Raw genomic sequence first — 16420 nt, 5'->3', positions numbered from 1 at the left:
AGCGTAGATTTCATAATATAGGCAGCGGAAATTTTCGCGATTGGAACTGCACCTTTTAAGGGAATTCTCTTCCTTCCCAGTGGGACTCACTTGCATGAAGCGTAGTTTCTAAGATATAGAGTGGGAAACTTTTCGGATATGAAGCTGTTGTTTCTAAGCGAATTCACTACGTTCCAAGGCGGACTCACTTGTATCAGGCATAGTCCTCTATATATAGCGAGGGAAAATTTTCACGAATGGAGATGCTGTTTCTAAGCGTATTGTCTTCGTTCGAAGCGGGACTCACTTGTACGAGGCATGGTTTTCAAGATATACTCTGGGCAGTTTTTCACAATTGGAGCTGCAGTCTGTAAGCGAATTCTCTTCATTCCAAGTGGGACTCTATGGCATAGTTTTGTTGATATGGGCAGGGAAGTTTTTCGCAATTGTAGCTGCAGTTTCTAAGAGAATTCTCTTCCTTCCAAGACGGACTCTACTGTAGCAGGCGTAGGGTTTTTGATACAGGCATGGAAATTTTTCACGAACGGAGGTATAGTTTCTAAGCGAATTCCTTCGTTCAGCGTGGGAACCACTTGTAGTGTCGTATTTTTCATGATATAGCCAGGGAAAGTTTTCCTTTACGGAGCTGCAATTTCTAAGCGAATTCTCTTCGTTCCAAGCGGGACTCACTTGTACGAAGCGTAGATTTCATAATATAGGCAGCGGAAATTTTCGCGATTGGAACTGCACTTTTTAAGGGAATTCTCTTCCTTCCAAGTTGGACTGACTTGCATGAAGCGTAGTTTCTAAGATATAGAGTGGGAAACTTTTCGGATATGGAGCTGTTGTTTCTAAGCGAATTCACTACGTTCCAAGGCGGACTCACTTGTATCAGGCATAGTTCTCTATATATACCCAGGGAAAATTTTCGCGAATGGATTTGCAGTTTCTAAGCGAATTCTCTTCCTTTCAAGCGGATTTACTTGTACAAAGCGTAGATTTCAAGATAAAGGCGGGGGACATTTTCGTGATTGGAACTGCACTTTCTAAGCGAATTCTCTTCGTTTCCACTGGGAATCTATTGTAGCAGACGTAGTTTTCTTTATACAGGCAGGGAAGGTTTTCGCAAACGGAGCTGCACTTTCTAAGCAAATTCTCTTCGTTCCTACGGGATTCACTTGTAGGAACTGTAGATTTCAAGATATAGGCAGGGGAAATTTTCGTGATTGGAACTGCACTTTTTAATCGGATTCTCTTCGTTCCAAGCGGGATTCCCTTGCATCAGGTGTAGTATTCAAGACATAGAGTGGGAAAGTTTTCAGAAATGGAGCTATTGTTTCTTAGCGTATTCTATTCCTTCCAACGGGAACTCACTTGTATCAGGCATAGTTCTCTGTATATTACCAGGGAAAATTTTCGCGAATGGACCTGCATTTTCTCAGCGAATTCTCTTACTTCCGAGCGGGATTCAATTGTACGAAGTGTAGATTTCAAGATATAGGCAGGGGAAATTTTCGCGATTGGAACTGCACTTTTTAAGCGAATTCTCTTCCTTCCAAGTGGAACTCACTTGCAAGAGGCGTAGTTTTTAAGATATAGAGTGGGAAACTTTTCGGATATGGAGCTGTTGTTTCTAAGCGAATTCACTACGTTCCAAGGCGGACTCACTTGTATCAGGCATAGTTCTCTATATATACCCAGGGAAAATTTTCGCGAATGGAGATGCAGTTTCTAAGTAAATTGTCTTCGTTCGAAGCGGGACTCACTTGTATGAGGCATGGTTTTCAAGATATACTCTGGGCAGTTTTTCACAATTGGAGCTGCAGTCTGTAAGCGAATTCTCTTCATTCCAAGTGGGACTCTGTGGCATAGTTTTGTTGATATGGGCAGGGAAGTTTTTCGCAATTGTAGCTGCAGTTTCTAAGAGAATTCTCTTCCTTCCAAGACGGACTGTACTGTAGCAGGCGTAAGAGTTTTGATACAGGCATCGAAATTTTTCACGAACGGAGCTATAGTTTCTAAGCGAATTCTCTTCATTCCGAGTGGGAACCACTTGTAGTGGCGTATTTTTCATGATATAGCCAGGGAAAGTTTTCCTTTACGGAGCTGCAATTTCTAAGCGAATTCTCTTCGTTCCAAGCGGGACTCACTTGTACGAAGCGTAGATTTCATAATATAGGCAGCGGAAATTTTCGCGATTGGAACTGCACTTTTTAAGGGAATTCTCTTCCTTCCAAGTGGGACTCACTTGCATGAAGCGTAGTTTCTAAGATATAGAGTGGGAAACTTTTCGGATATGGAGCTGTTGTTTCTAAGCGAATTCACTACGTTCCAAGGCGGACTCACTTGTATCAGGCATAGTTCTCTATATATAGCGAGGGAAAATTTTCACGAATGGAGATGCTGTTTCTAAGCGTATTGTCTTCGTTCGAAGCGGGACTCACTTGTACGAGGCATGGTTTTCAAGATATACTCTGGGCAGTTTTTCACAATTGGAGCTGCACTCTGTAAGCGAATTCTCTTCATTCCAAGTGGGACTCTGTGGCATAGTTTTGTTGATATGGGCAGGGAAGTTTTTCGCAATTGTAGCTGCAGTTTCTAAGAGAATTCTCTTCCTTCCAAGACGGACTGTACTGTAGCAGGCGTAGGAGTTTTGATACAGGCATCGAAATTTTTCACGAACGGAGCTATAGTTTCTAAGCGAATTCTCTTCATTCCGAGTGGGAACCACTTGTAGTGGCGTATTTTTCATGATATAGCCAGGGAAAGTTTTCCTTTACGGAGCTGTAATTTCTAAGCGAATTCTCTTCGTTCCAAGCGGGACTCACTTGTACGAAGCGTAGATTTCATAATATAGGCAGCGGAAATTTTCGCGATTGGAACTGCACCTTTTAAGGGAATTCTCTTCCTTCCAAGTGGGACTCAATTGCATGAAGCGTAGTTTCTAAAATATAGAGTGGGAAACTTTTCGGATATGAAGCTGTTGTTTCTAAGCGAATTCACTACGTTCCAAGGCGGACTCACTTGTATCAGGCATAGTTCTCTATATATAGCGAGGGAAAATTTTCACGAATGGAGATGCTGTTTCTAAGCGTATTGTCTTCGTTCGAAGCGGGACTCACTTGTACGAGGCATGGTTTTCAAGATATACTCTGGGCAGTTTTTCACAATTGGAGCTGCAGTCTGTAAGCGAATTCTCTTCATTCCAAGTGGGACTCTATGGCATAGTTTTGTTGATATGGGCAGGGAAGTTTTTCGCAATTGTAGCTGCAGTTTCTAAGAGAATTCTCTTCCTTCCAAGACGGACTCTACTGTAGCAGGCGTAGGGTTTTTGATACAGGCATGGAAATTTTTCACGAACGGAGGTATAGTTTCTAAGCGAATTCCTTCGTTCAGCGTGGGAACCACTTGTAGTGGCGTATTTTTCATGATATAGCCAGGGAAAGTTTTCCTTTACGGAGCTGCAATTTCTAAGCGAATTCTCTTCGTTCCAAGCGGGACTCACTTGTACGAAGCGTAGATTTCATAATATAGGCAGCGGAAATTTTCGCGATTGGAACTGCACTTTTTAAGGGAATTCTCTTCCTTCCAAGTTGGACTGACTTGCATGAAGCGTAGTTTCTAAGATATAGAGTGGGAAACTTTTCGGATATGGAGCTGTTGTTTCTAAGCGAATTCACTACGTTCCAAGGCGGACTCACTTGTATCAGGCATAGTTCTCTATATATACCCAGGGAAAATTTTCGCGAATGGATTTGCAGTTTCTAAGCGAATTCTCTTCCTTTCAAGCGGATTTACTTGTACAAAGCGTAGATTTCAAGATAAAGGCGGGGGACATTTTCGTGATTGGAACTGCACTTTCTAAGCGAATTCTCTTCGTTTCCACTGGGAATCTATTGTAGCAGACGTAGTTTTCTTTATACAGGCAGGGAAGGTTTTCGCAAACGGAGCTGCACTTTCTAAGCAAATTCTCTTCGTTCCTACGGGATTCACTTGTAGGAACTGTAGATTTCAAGATATAGGCAGGGGAAATTTTCGTGATTGGAACTGCACTTTTTAATCGGATTCTCTTCGTTCCAAGCGGGATTCCCTTGCATCAGGTGTAGTATTCAAGACATAGAGTGGGAAAGTTTTCAGAAATGGAGCTATTGTTTCTTAGCGTATTCTATTCCTTCCAACGGGAACTCACTTGTATCAGGCATAGTTCTCTGTATATTACCAGGGAAAATTTTCGCGAATGGACCTGCATTTTCTCAGCGAATTCTCTTACTTCCGAGCGGGATTCAATTGTACGAAGTGTAGATTTCAAGATATAGGCAGGGGAAATTTTCGCGATTGGAACTGCACTTTTTAAGCGAATTCTCTTCCTTCCAAGTGGAACTCACTTGCAAGAGGCGTAGTTTTTAAGATATAGAGTGGGAAACTTTTCGGATATGGAGCTGTTGTTTCTAAGCGAATTCACTACGTTCCAAAGCGGACTCACTTGTATCAGGCATAGTTCTCTATATATACCCAGGGAAAATTTTTGCGAATGGAGATGCAGTTTCTAAGTAAATTGTCTTCGTTCGAAGCGGGACTCACTTGTATGAGGCATGGTTTTCAAGATATACTCTGGGCAGTTTTTCACAATTGGAGCTGCAGTCTGTAAGCGAATTCTCTTCATTCCAAGTGGGACTCTGTGGCATAGTTTTGTTGATATGGGCAGGGAAGTTTTTCGCAATTGTAGCTGCAGTTTCTAAGAGAATTCTCTTCCTTCCAAGACGGACTGTACTGTAGCAGGCGTAAGAGTTTTGATACAGGCATCGAAATTTTTCACGAACGGAGCTATAGTTTCTAAGCGAATTCTCTTCATTCCGAGTGGGAACCACTTGTAGTGGCGTATTTTTCATGATATAGCCAGGGAAAGTTTTCCTTTACGGAGCTGCAATTTCTAAGCGAATTCTCTTCGTTCCAAGCGGGACTCACTTGTACGAAGCGTAGATTTCATAATATAGGCAGCGGAAATTTTCGCGATTGGAACTGCACTTTTTAAGGGAATTCTCTTCCTTCCAAGTGGGACTCACTTGCATGAAGCGTAGTTTCTAAGATATAGAGTGGGAAACTTTTCGGATATGGAGCTGTTGTTTCTAAGCGAATTCACTACGTTCCAAGGCGGACTCACTTGTATCAGGCATAGTTCTCTATATATAGCGAGGGAAAATTTTCACGAATGGAGATGCAGTTTCTAAGTAAATTGTCTTCGTTCGAAGCGGGACTCACTTGTATGAGGCATGGTTTTCAAGATATACTCTGGGCAGTTTTTCACAATTGGAGCTGCAGTCTGTAAGCGAATTCTCTTCATTCCAAGTGGGACTCTGTGGCATAGTTTTGTTGATATGGGCAGGGAAGTTTTTCGCAATTGTAGCTGCAGTTTCTAAGAGAATTCTCTTCCTTCCAAGACGGACTGTACTGTAGCAGGCGTAAGCGTTTTGATACAGGCATCGAAATTTTTCACGAACGGAGCTATAGTTTCTAAGCGAATTCTCTTCATTCCGAGTGGGAACCACTTGTAGTGGCGTATTTTTCATGATATAGCCAGGGAAAGTTTTCCTTTACGGAGCTGCAATTTCTAAGCGAATTCTCTTCGTTCCAAGCGGGACTCACTTGTACGAAGCGTAGATTTCATAATATAGGCAGCGGAAATTTTCGCGATTGGAACTGCACTTTTTAAGGGAATTCTCTTCCTTCCAAGTGGGACTCACTTGCATGAAGCGTATTTTCTAAGATATAGAGTGGGAAACTTTTCGGATATGGAGCTGTTGTTTCTAAGCGAATTCACTACGTTCCAAGGCGGACTCACTTGTATCAGGCATAGTTCTCTATATATAGCGAGGGAAAATTTTCACGAATGGAGATGCTGTTTCTAAGCGTATTGTCTTCGTTCGAAGCGGGACTCACTTGTACGAGGCATGGTTTTCAAGATATACTCTGGGCAGTTTTTCACAATTGGAGCTGCAGTCTGTAAGCGAATTCTCTTCATTCCAAGTGGGACTCTGTGGCATAGTTTTGTTGCTATGGGCAGGGAAGTTTTTCGCAATTGTAGCTGCAGTTTCTAAGAGAATTCTCTTCCTTCCAAGACGGACTGTACTGTAGCAGGCGTAGGAGTTTTGATACAGGCATCGAAATTTTTCACGAACGGAGCTATAGTTTCTAAGCGAATTCTCTTCATTCCGAGTGGGAACCACTTGTAGTGGCGTATTTTTCATGATATAGCCAGGGAAAGTTTTCCTTTACGGAGCTGTAATTTCTAAGCGAATTCTCTTCGTTCCAAGCGGGACTCACTTGTACGAAGCGTAGATTTCATAATATAGGCAGCGGAAATTTTCGCGATTGGAACTGCACCTTTTAAGGGAATTCTCTTCCTTCCAAGTGGGACTCACTTGCATGAAGCGTAGTTTCTGAGATATAGAGTGGGAAACTTTTCGGATATGAAGCTGTTGTTTCTAAGCGAATTCACTACGTTCCAAGGCGGACTCACTTGTATCAGGCATAGTCCTCTATATATAGCGAGGGAAAATTTTCACGAATGGAGATGCTGTTTCTAAGCGTATTGTCTTCGTTCGAAGCGGGACTCACTTGTATGAGGCATGGTTTTCAAGATATACTCTGGGCAGTTTTTCACAATTGGAGCTGCAGTCTGTAAGCGAATTCTCTTCATTCCAAGTGGGACTCTATGGCATAGTTTTGTTGATATGGGCAGGGAAGTTTTTCGCAATTGTAGCTGCAGTTTCTAAGAGAATTCTCTTCCTTCCAAGACGGACTCTACTGTAGCAGGCGTAGGGTTTTTGATACAGGCATGGAAATTTTTCACGAACGGAGGTATAGTTTCTAAGCGAATTCCTTCGTTCAGCGTGGGAACCACTAGTAGTGGCGTATTTTTCATGATATAGCCAGGGAAAGTTTTCCTTTACGGAGCTGCAATTTCTAAGCGAATTCTCTTCGTTCCAAGCGGGACTCACTTGTACGAAGCGTAGATTTCATAATATAGGCAGCGGAAATTTTCGCGATTGGAACTGCACTTTTTAAGGGAATTCTCTTCCTTCCAAGTGGGACTCACTTGCATGAAGCGTAGTTTCTAAGATATAGAGTGGGAAACTTTTCGGATATGGAGCTGTTGTTTCTAAGCGAATTCACTACGTTCCAAGGCGGACTCACTTGTATCAGGCATAGTTCTCTATATATACCCAGGGAAAATTTTCGCGAATGGATTTGCAGTTTCTAAGCGAATTCTCTTCCTTTCAAGCGGATTTACTTGTACAAAGCGTAGATTTCAAGATAAAGGCGGGGGACATTTTCGTGATTGGAACTGCACTTTCTAAGCGAATTCTCTTCGTTTCCACTGGGAATCTATTGTAGCAGACGTAGTTTTCTTTATACAGGCAGGGAAGGTTTTCGCAAACGGAGCTGCACTTTCTAAGCAAATTCTCTTCGTTCCTACGGGATTCACTTGTAGGAACTGTAGATTTCAAGATATAGGCAGGGGAAATTTTCGTGATTGGAACTGCACTTTTTAATCGGATTCTCTTCGTTCCAAGCGGGATTCCCTTGCATCAGGTGTAGTATTCAAGACATAGAGTGGGAAAGTTTTCAGAAATGGAGCTATTGTTTCTTAGCGTATTCTATTCCTTCCAACGGGAACTCACTTGTATCAGGCATAGTTCTCTGTATATTACCAGGGAAAATTTTCGCGAATGGACCTGCATTTTCTCAGCGAATTCTCTTACTTCCGAGCGGGATTCAATTGTACGAAGTGTAGATTTCAAGATATAGGCAGGGGAAATTTTCGCGATTGGAACTGCACTTTTTAAGCGAATTCTCTTCCTTCCAAGTGGAACTCACTTGCAAGAGGCGTAGTTTTTAAGATATAGAGTGGGAAACTTTTCGGATATGGAGCTGTTGTTTCTAAGCGAATTCACTACGTTCCAAGCGGGACTCACTTGTATCAGGCATAGTTCTCTATATATACCCAGGGAAAATTTTCGCGAATGGAGATGCAGTTTCTAAGTAAATTGTCTTCGTTCGAAGCGGGACTCACTTGTATGAGGCATGGTTTTCAAGATATACTCTGGGAAGTTTTTCACAATTGGAGCTGCAGTCTGTAAGCGAATTCTCTTCATTCCAAGTGGGACTCTGTGGCATAGTTTTCAAGATATGGGCAGGGAAATTTTCGTGATTGGAACTGCACTTTTTAATCGGATTCTCTTCGTTCCAAGCGGGATTCCCTTGCATCAGGTGTAGTATTCAAGACATAGAGTGGGAAAGTTTTCAGAAATGGAGCTATTGTTTCTTAGCGTATTCTATTCCTTCCAACGGGAACTCACTTGTATCAGGCATAGTTCTCTGTATATTACCAGGGAAAATTTTCGCGAATGGACCTGCATTTTCTCAGCGAATTCTCTTACTTCCGAGCGGGATTCAATTGTACGAAGTGTAGATTTCAAGATATAGGCAGGGGAAATTTTCGCGATTGGAACTGCACTTTTTAAGCGAATTCTCTTCCTTCCAAGTGGAACTAACTTGCAAGAGGCGTAGTTTTTAAGATATAGAGTGGGAAACTTTTCGGATATGGAGCTGTTGTTTCTAAGCGAATTCACTACGTTCCAAAGCGGACTCACTTGTATCAGGCATAGTTCTCTATATATACCCAGGGAAAATTTTCGCGAATGGAGATGCAGTTTCTAAGTAAATTGTCTTCGTTCGAAGCGGGACTCACTTGTATGAGGCATGGTTTTCAAGATATACTCTGGGCAGTTTTTCACAATTGGAGCTGCAGTCTGTAAGCGAATTCTCTTCATTCCAAGTGGGACTCTGTGGCATAGTTTTTTTGATATGGGCAGGGAAGTTTTTCGCAATTGTAGCTGCAGTTTCTAAGAGAATTCTCTTCCTTCCAAGACGGACTGTACTGTAGCAGGCGTAGGAGTTTTGATACAGGCATCGAAATTTTTCACGAACGGAGCTATAGTTTCTAAGCGAATTCTCTTCATTCCGAGTGGGAACCACTTGTAGTGGCGTATTTTTCATGATATAGCCAGGGAAAGTTTTCCTTTACGGAGCTGCAATTTCTAAGCGAATTCTCTTCGTTCCAAGCGGGACTCACTTGTACGCAGCGTAGATTTCATAATATAGGCAGCGGAAATTTTCGCGATTGGAACTGCACTTTTTAAGGGAATTCTCTTCCTTCCAAGTGGGACTCACTTGCATGAAGCGTATTTTCTAAGATATAGAGTGGGAAACTTTTCGGATATGGAGCTGTTGTTTCTAAGCGAATTCACTACGTTCCAAGGCGGACTCACTTGTATCAGGCATAGTTCTCTATATATAGCGAGGGAAAATTTTCACGAATGGAGATGCTGTTTCTAAGTGTATTGTCTTCGTTCGAAGCGGGACTCACTTGTACGAGGCATGGTTTTCAAGATATACTCTGGGCAGTTTTTCACAATTGGAGCTGCAGTCTGTAAGCGAATTCTCTTCATTCCAAGTGGGACTCTGTGGCATAGTTTTGTTGATATGGGCAGGGAAGTTTTTCGCAATTGTAGCTGCAGTTTCTAAGAGAATTCTCTTCCTTCCAAGACGGACTGTACTGTAGCAGGCGTAGGAGTTTTGATACAGGCATTGAAATTTTTCACGAACGGAGCTATAGTTTCTAAGCGAATTCTCTTCATTCCGAGTGGGAACCACTTGTAGTGGCGTATTTTTCATGATATAGCCAGGGAAAGTTTTCCTTTACGGAGCTGTAATTTCTAAGCGAATTCTCTTCGTTCCAAGCGGGACTCACTTGTACGAAGCGTAGATTTCATAATATAGGCAGCGGAAATTATCGCGATTGGAACTGCACCTTTTAAGGGAATTCTCTTCCTACCAAGTGGGACTCACTTGCATGAAGCGTAGTTTCTAAGATATAGAGTGGGAAACTTTTCGGATATGAAGCTGTTGTTTCTAAGCGAATTCACTACGTTCCAAGGCGGACTCACTTGTATCAGGCATAGTTCTCTATATATAGCGAGGGAAAATTTTCACGAATGGAGATGCTGTTTCTAAGCGTATTGTCTTCGTTCGAAGCGGGACTCACTTGTACGAGGCATGGTTTTCAAGATATACTCTGGGCAGTTTTTCACAATTGGAGCTGCAGTCTGTAAGCGAATTCTCTTCATTCCAAGTGGGACTCTGTGGCATAGTTTTGTTGATATGGGCAGGGAAGTTTTTCGCAATTGTAGCTGCAGTTCCTAAGAGAATTCTCTTCCTTCCAAGACGGACTGTACTGTAGCAGGCGTAGGAGTTTTGATAGAGGCATCGAAATTTTTCACGAACGGAGCTATAGTTTCTAAGCGAATTCTCTTCATTCCGAGTGGGAACCACTAGTAGTGGCGTATTTTTCATGATATAGCCAGGGAAAGTTTTCCTTTACGGAGCTGTAATTTCTAAGCGAATTCTCTTCGTTCCAAGCGGGACTCACTTGTACGAAGCGTAGATTTCCAGATATACGCAGGGGAAATTATTGCGATTGGAACTGCACTTTTTAAGCGATTTCTCTTCTTTCCAAGCAGGACTCACTTGCATGAAGCGTAGTTTCTAAGATATAGAGTGGGAAACTTTTCGGATATGGAGCTGTTGTTTCTAAGCGAATTCACTACGTTCCAAAGCGGACTCACTTGTATCAGGCATAGTTCTCTATATATACCCAGGGAAAATTTTCGTGAATGGAGATGCAGTTTCTAAGTAAATTGTCTTCGTTCGAAGCGGGACTCACTTGTATGAGGCATGGTTTTCAAGATATACTCTGGGCAGTTTTTCACAATTGGAGCTGCAGTCTGTAAGCGAATTCTCTACATTCCAAGTGGGACTCTGTGGCATAGTTTTTTTGATATGGGCAGGGAAGTTTTTCGCAATTGTAGCTGCAGTTTCTAACAGAATTCTCTTCCTTCCAAGACGGACTGTACTGTAGCAGGCGTAGGAGTTTTGATACAGGCATCGAAATTTTTCACGAACGGAGCTATAGTTTCTAAGCAAATTCTCTTCATTCCGAGTGGGAACTACTTGTAGTGGCGTATTTTTCATGATATAGCCAGGGAAAGTTTTCCTTTACGGAGCTGCAATTTCTAAGCGAATTCTCTTCGTTCCAAGCGGGACTCACTTGTACGAAGCGTAGATTTCATAATATAGGCAGCGGAAATTTTCGCGATTGGAACTGCACTTTTTAAGGGAATTCTCTTCCTTCCAAGTGGGACTCACTTGCATGAAGCGTAGTTTCTAAGATATAGAGTGGGAAACTTTTCGGATATGGAGCTGTTGTTTCTAAGCGAATTCACTACGTTCCAAGGCGGACTCACTTGTATCAGGCATAGTTCTCTATATATAGCGAGGGAAAATTTTCACGAATGGAGATGCTGTTTCTAAGCGTATTGTCTTCGTTCGAAGCGGGACTCACTTGTATGAGGCATGGTTTTCAAGATATACTCTGGGCAGTTTTTCACAATTGGAGCTGCAGTCTGTAAGCGAATTCTCTTCATTCCAAGTGGGACTCTGTGGCATAGTTTTGTTGATATGGGCAGGGAAGTTTTTCGCAATTGTAGCTGCAGTTCCTAAGAGAATTCTCTTCCTTCCAAGACGGACTGTACTGTAGCAGGCGTAGGAGTTTTGATACAGGCATCAAAATTTTTCACGAACGGAGCTATAGTTTCTAAGCGAATTCTCTTCATTCCGAGTGGGAACCACTTGTAGTGGCGTATTTTTCATGATATAGCCAGGGAAAGTTTTCCTTTACGGAGCTGCAATTTCTAAGCGAATTCTCTTCGTTCCAAGCGGGACTCACTTGTACGAAGCGTAGATTTCATAATATAGGCAGCGGAAATTTTCGCGATTGGAACTGCACTTTTTACGGGAATTCACTTCCTTCCAAGTGGGACTCACTTGCATGAAGCGTAGTTTCTAAGATATAGAGTGGGAAACTTTTCGCATATGGAGCTGTTGTTTCTAAGCGAATTCACTACGTTCCAAGGCGGACTCACTTGTATCAGGCATAGTTCTCTATATATAGCGAGGGAAAATTTTCACGAATGGAGATGCTGTTTCTAAGCGTATTGTCTTCGTTCGAAGCGGGACTCACTTGTATGAGGCATGGTTTTCAAGATATACTCTGGGCAGTTTTTCACAATTGGAGCAGCAGTCTGTAAGCGAATTCTCTTCATTCCAAGTGGGACTCTGTGGCATAGTTTTGTTGATATGGGCAGGGAAGTTTTTCGCAATTGTAGCTGCAGTTTCTAAGAGAATTCTCTTCCTTCCAAGACGGACTGTACTGTAGCAGGCGTAGGAGTTTTGATACAGGCATCGTAATTTTTCACGAACGGAGCTATAGTTTCTAAGCGAATTCTCTTCATTCCGAGTGGGAACCACTTGTAGTGGCGTATTTTTCATGATATAGCCAGGGAAAGTTTTCCTTTACGGAGCTGTAATTTCTAAGCGAATTCTCTTCGTTCCAAGCGGGACTCACTTGTACGAAGCGTAGATTTCATAATATAGGCAGCGGAAATTTTCGCGATTGGAACTGCACTTTTTAAGGGAATTCTCTTCCTTCCAAGTGGGACTCACTTGCATGAAGCGTATTTTCTAAGATATAGAGTGGGAAACTTTTCGGATATGAAGCTGTTGTTTCTAAGCGAATTCACTACGTTCCAAGGCGGACTCACTTGTATCAGGCATAGTCCTCTATATATAGCGAGGGAAAATTTTCACGAATGGAGATGCTGTTTCTAAGCGTATTGTCTTCGTTCGAAGCGGGACTCACTTGTATGAGGCATGGTTTTCAAGATATACTCTGGGCAGTTTTTCACAATTGGAGCTGCAGTCTGTAAGCGAATTCTCTTCATTCCAAGTGGGACTCTATGGCATAGTTTTGTTGATATGGGCAGGGAAGTTTTTCGCAATTGTAGCTGCAGTTTCTAAGAGAATTCTCTTCCTTCCAAGACGGACTCTACTGTAGCAGGCGTAGGGTTTTTGATACAGGCATGGAAATTTTTCACGAACGGAGGTATAGTTTCTAAGCGAATTCCTTCGTTCAGCGTGGGAACCACTAGTAGTGGCGTATTTTTCATGATATAGCCAGGGAAAGTTTTCCTTTACGGAGCTGCAATTTCTAAGCGAATTCTCTTCGTTCCACGCGGGACTCACTTGTACGAAGCGTAGATTTCATAATATAGGCAGCGGAAATTTTCGCGATTGGAACTGCACTTTTTAAGGGAATTCTCTTCCTTCCAAGTGGGACTCACTTGCATGAAGCGTAGTTTCTAAGATATAGAGTGGGAAACTTTTCGGATATGGAGCTGTTGTTTCTAAGCGAATTCACTACGTTCCAAGGCGGACTCACTTGTATCAGGCATAGTTCTCTATATATACCCAGGGAAAATTTTCGCGAATGGATTTGCAGTTTCTAAGCGAATTCTCTTCCTTTCAAGCGGATTTACTTGTACAAAGCGTAGATTTCAAGATAAAGGCGGGGGACATTTTCGTGATTGGAACTGCACTTTCTAAGCGAATTCTCTTCGTTTCCACTGGGAATCTATTGTAGCAGACGTAGTTTTCTTTATACAGGCAGGGAAGGTTTTCGCAAACGGAGCTGCACTTTCTAAGCAAATTCTCTTCGTTCCTACGGGATTCACTTGTAGGAACTGTAGATTTCAAGATATAGGCAGGGGAAATTTTCGTGATTGGAACTGCACTTTTTAATCGGATTCTCTTCGTTCCAAGCGGGATTCCCTTGCATCAGGTGTAGTATTCAAGACATAGAGTGGGAAAGTTTTCAGAAATGGAGCTATTGTTTCTTAGCGTATTCTATTCCTTCCAACGGGAACTCACTTGTATCAGGCATAGTTCTCTGTATATTACCAGGGAAAATTTTCGCGAATGGACCTGCATTTTCTCAGCGAATTCTCTTACTTCCGAGCGGGATTCAATTGTACGAAGTGTAGATTTCAAGATATAGGCAGGGGAAATTTTCGCGATTGGAACTGCACTTTTTAAGCGAATTCTCTTCCTTCCAAGTGGAACTCACTTGCAAGAGGCGTAGTTTTTAAGATATAGAGTGGGAAACTTTTCGGATATGGAGCTGTTGTTTCTAAGCGAATTCACTACGTTCCAAAGCGGACTCACTTGTATCAGGCATAGTTCTCTATATATACCCAGGGAAAATTTTCGCGAATGGAGATGCAGTTTCTAAGTAAATTGTCTTCGTTCGAAGCGGGACTCACTTGTATGAGGCATGGTTTTCAAGATATACTCTGGGCAGTTTTTCACAATTGGAGCTGCAGTCTGTAAGCGAATTCTCTTCATTCCAAGTGGGACTCTGTGGCATAGTTTTTTTGATATGGGCAGGGAAGTTTTTCGCAATTGTAGCTGCAGTTTCTAAGAGAATTCTCTTCCTTCCAAGACGGACTGTACTGTAGCAGGCGTAGGAGTTTTGATACAGGCATCGAAATTTTTCACGAACGGAGCTATAGTTTCTAAGCGAATTCTCTTCATTCCGAGTGGGAACCACTTGTAGTGGCGTATTTTTCATGATATAGCCAGGGAAAGTTTTCCTTTACGGAGCTGCAATTTCTAAGCGAATTCTCTTCGTTCCAAGCGGGACTCACTTGTACGCAGCGTAGATTTCATAATATAGGCAGCGGAAATTTTCGCGATTGGAACTGCACTTTTTAAGGGAATTCTCTTCCTTCCAAGTGGGACTCACTTGCATGAAGCGTATTTTCTAAGATATAGAGTGGGAAACTTTTCGGATATGGAGCTGTTGTTTCTAAGCGAATTCACTACGTTCCAAGGCGGACTCACTTGTATCAGGCATAGTTCTCTATATATAGCGAGGGAAAATTTTCACGAATGGAGATGCTGTTTCTAAGCGTATTGTCTTCGTTCGAAGCGGGACTCACTTGTACGAGGCATGGTTTTCAAGATATACTCTGGGCAGTTTTTCACAATTGGAGCTGCAGTCTGTAAGCGAATTCTCTTCATTCCAAGTGGGACTCTGTGGCATAGTTTTGTTGATATGGGCAGGGAAGTTTTTCGCAATTGTAGCTGCAGTTTCTAAGAGAATTCTCTTCCTTCCAAGACGGACTGTACTGTAGCAGGCGTAGGAGTTTTGATACAGGCATTGAAATTTTTCACGAACGGAGCTATAGTTTCTAAGCGAATTCTCTTCATTCCGAGTGGGAACCACTTGTAGTGGCGTATTTTTCATGATATAGCCAGGGAAAGTTTTCCTTTACGGAGCTGTAATTTCTAAGCGAATTCTCTTCGTTCCAAGCGGGACTCACTTGTACGAAGCGTAGATTTCATAATATAGGCAGCGGAAATTTTCGCGATTGGAACTGCACCTTTTAAGGGAATTCTCTTCCTTCCAAGTGGGACTCACTTGCATGAAGCGTAGTTTCTAAGATATAGAGTGGGAAACTTTTCGGATATGAAGCTGTTGTTTCTAAGCGAATTCACTACGTTCCAAGGCGGACTCACTTGTATCAGGCATAGTTCTCTATATATAGCGAGGGAAAATTTTCACGAATGGAGATGCTGTTTCTAAGCGTATTGTCTTCGTTCGAAGCGGGACTCACTTGTACGAGGCATGGTTTTCAAGATATACTCTGGGCAGTTTTTCACAATTGGAGCTGCAGTCTGTAAGCGAATTCTCTTCATTCCAAGTGGGACTCTGTGGCATAGTTTTGTTGATATGGGCAGGGAAGTTTTTCGCAATTGTAGCTGCAGTTCCTAAGAGAATTCTCTTCCTTCCAAGACGGACTGTACTGTAGCAGGCGTAGGAGTTTTGATAGAGGCATCGAAATTTTTCACGAACGGAGCTATAGTTTCTAAGCGAATTCTCTTCATTCCGAGTGGGAACCACTAGTAGTGGCGTATTTTTCATGATATAGCCAGGGAAAGTTTTCCTTTACGGAGCTGTAATTTCTAAGCGAATTCTCTTCGTTCCAAGCGGGACTCACTTGTACGAAGCGTAGATTTCCAGATATACGCAGGGGAAATTATTGCGATTGGAACTGCACTTTTTAAGCGATTTCTCTTCTTTCCAAGCAGGACTCACTTGCATGAAGCGTAGTTTCTAAGATATAGAGTGGGAAACTTTTCGGATATGGAGCTGTTGTTTCTAAGCGAATTCACTACGTTCCAAAGCGGACTCACTTGTATCAGGCATAGTTCTCTATATATACCCAGGGAAAATTTTCGTGAATGGAGATGCAGTTTCTAAGTAAATTGTCTTCGTTCGAAGCGGGACTCACTTGTATGAGGCATGGTTTTCAAGATATACTCTGGGCAGTTTTTCACAATTGGAGCTGCAGTCTGTAAGCGAATTCTCTACATTCCAAGTGGGACTCTGTGGCATAGTTTTTTTGATATGGGCAGGGAA

The sequence above is a fragment of the Rattus norvegicus genome, chromosome 20 (genome assembly GCF_036323735.1).
Source record: "Rattus norvegicus strain BN/NHsdMcwi chromosome 20, GRCr8, whole genome shotgun sequence".
NCBI classification, from domain to species: Eukaryota; Metazoa; Chordata; class Mammalia; order Rodentia; family Muridae; genus Rattus; species Rattus norvegicus.
The sequence above is the reverse complement of the archived record's forward strand: the minus strand, read 5'-3'. Positions refer to the sequence as shown.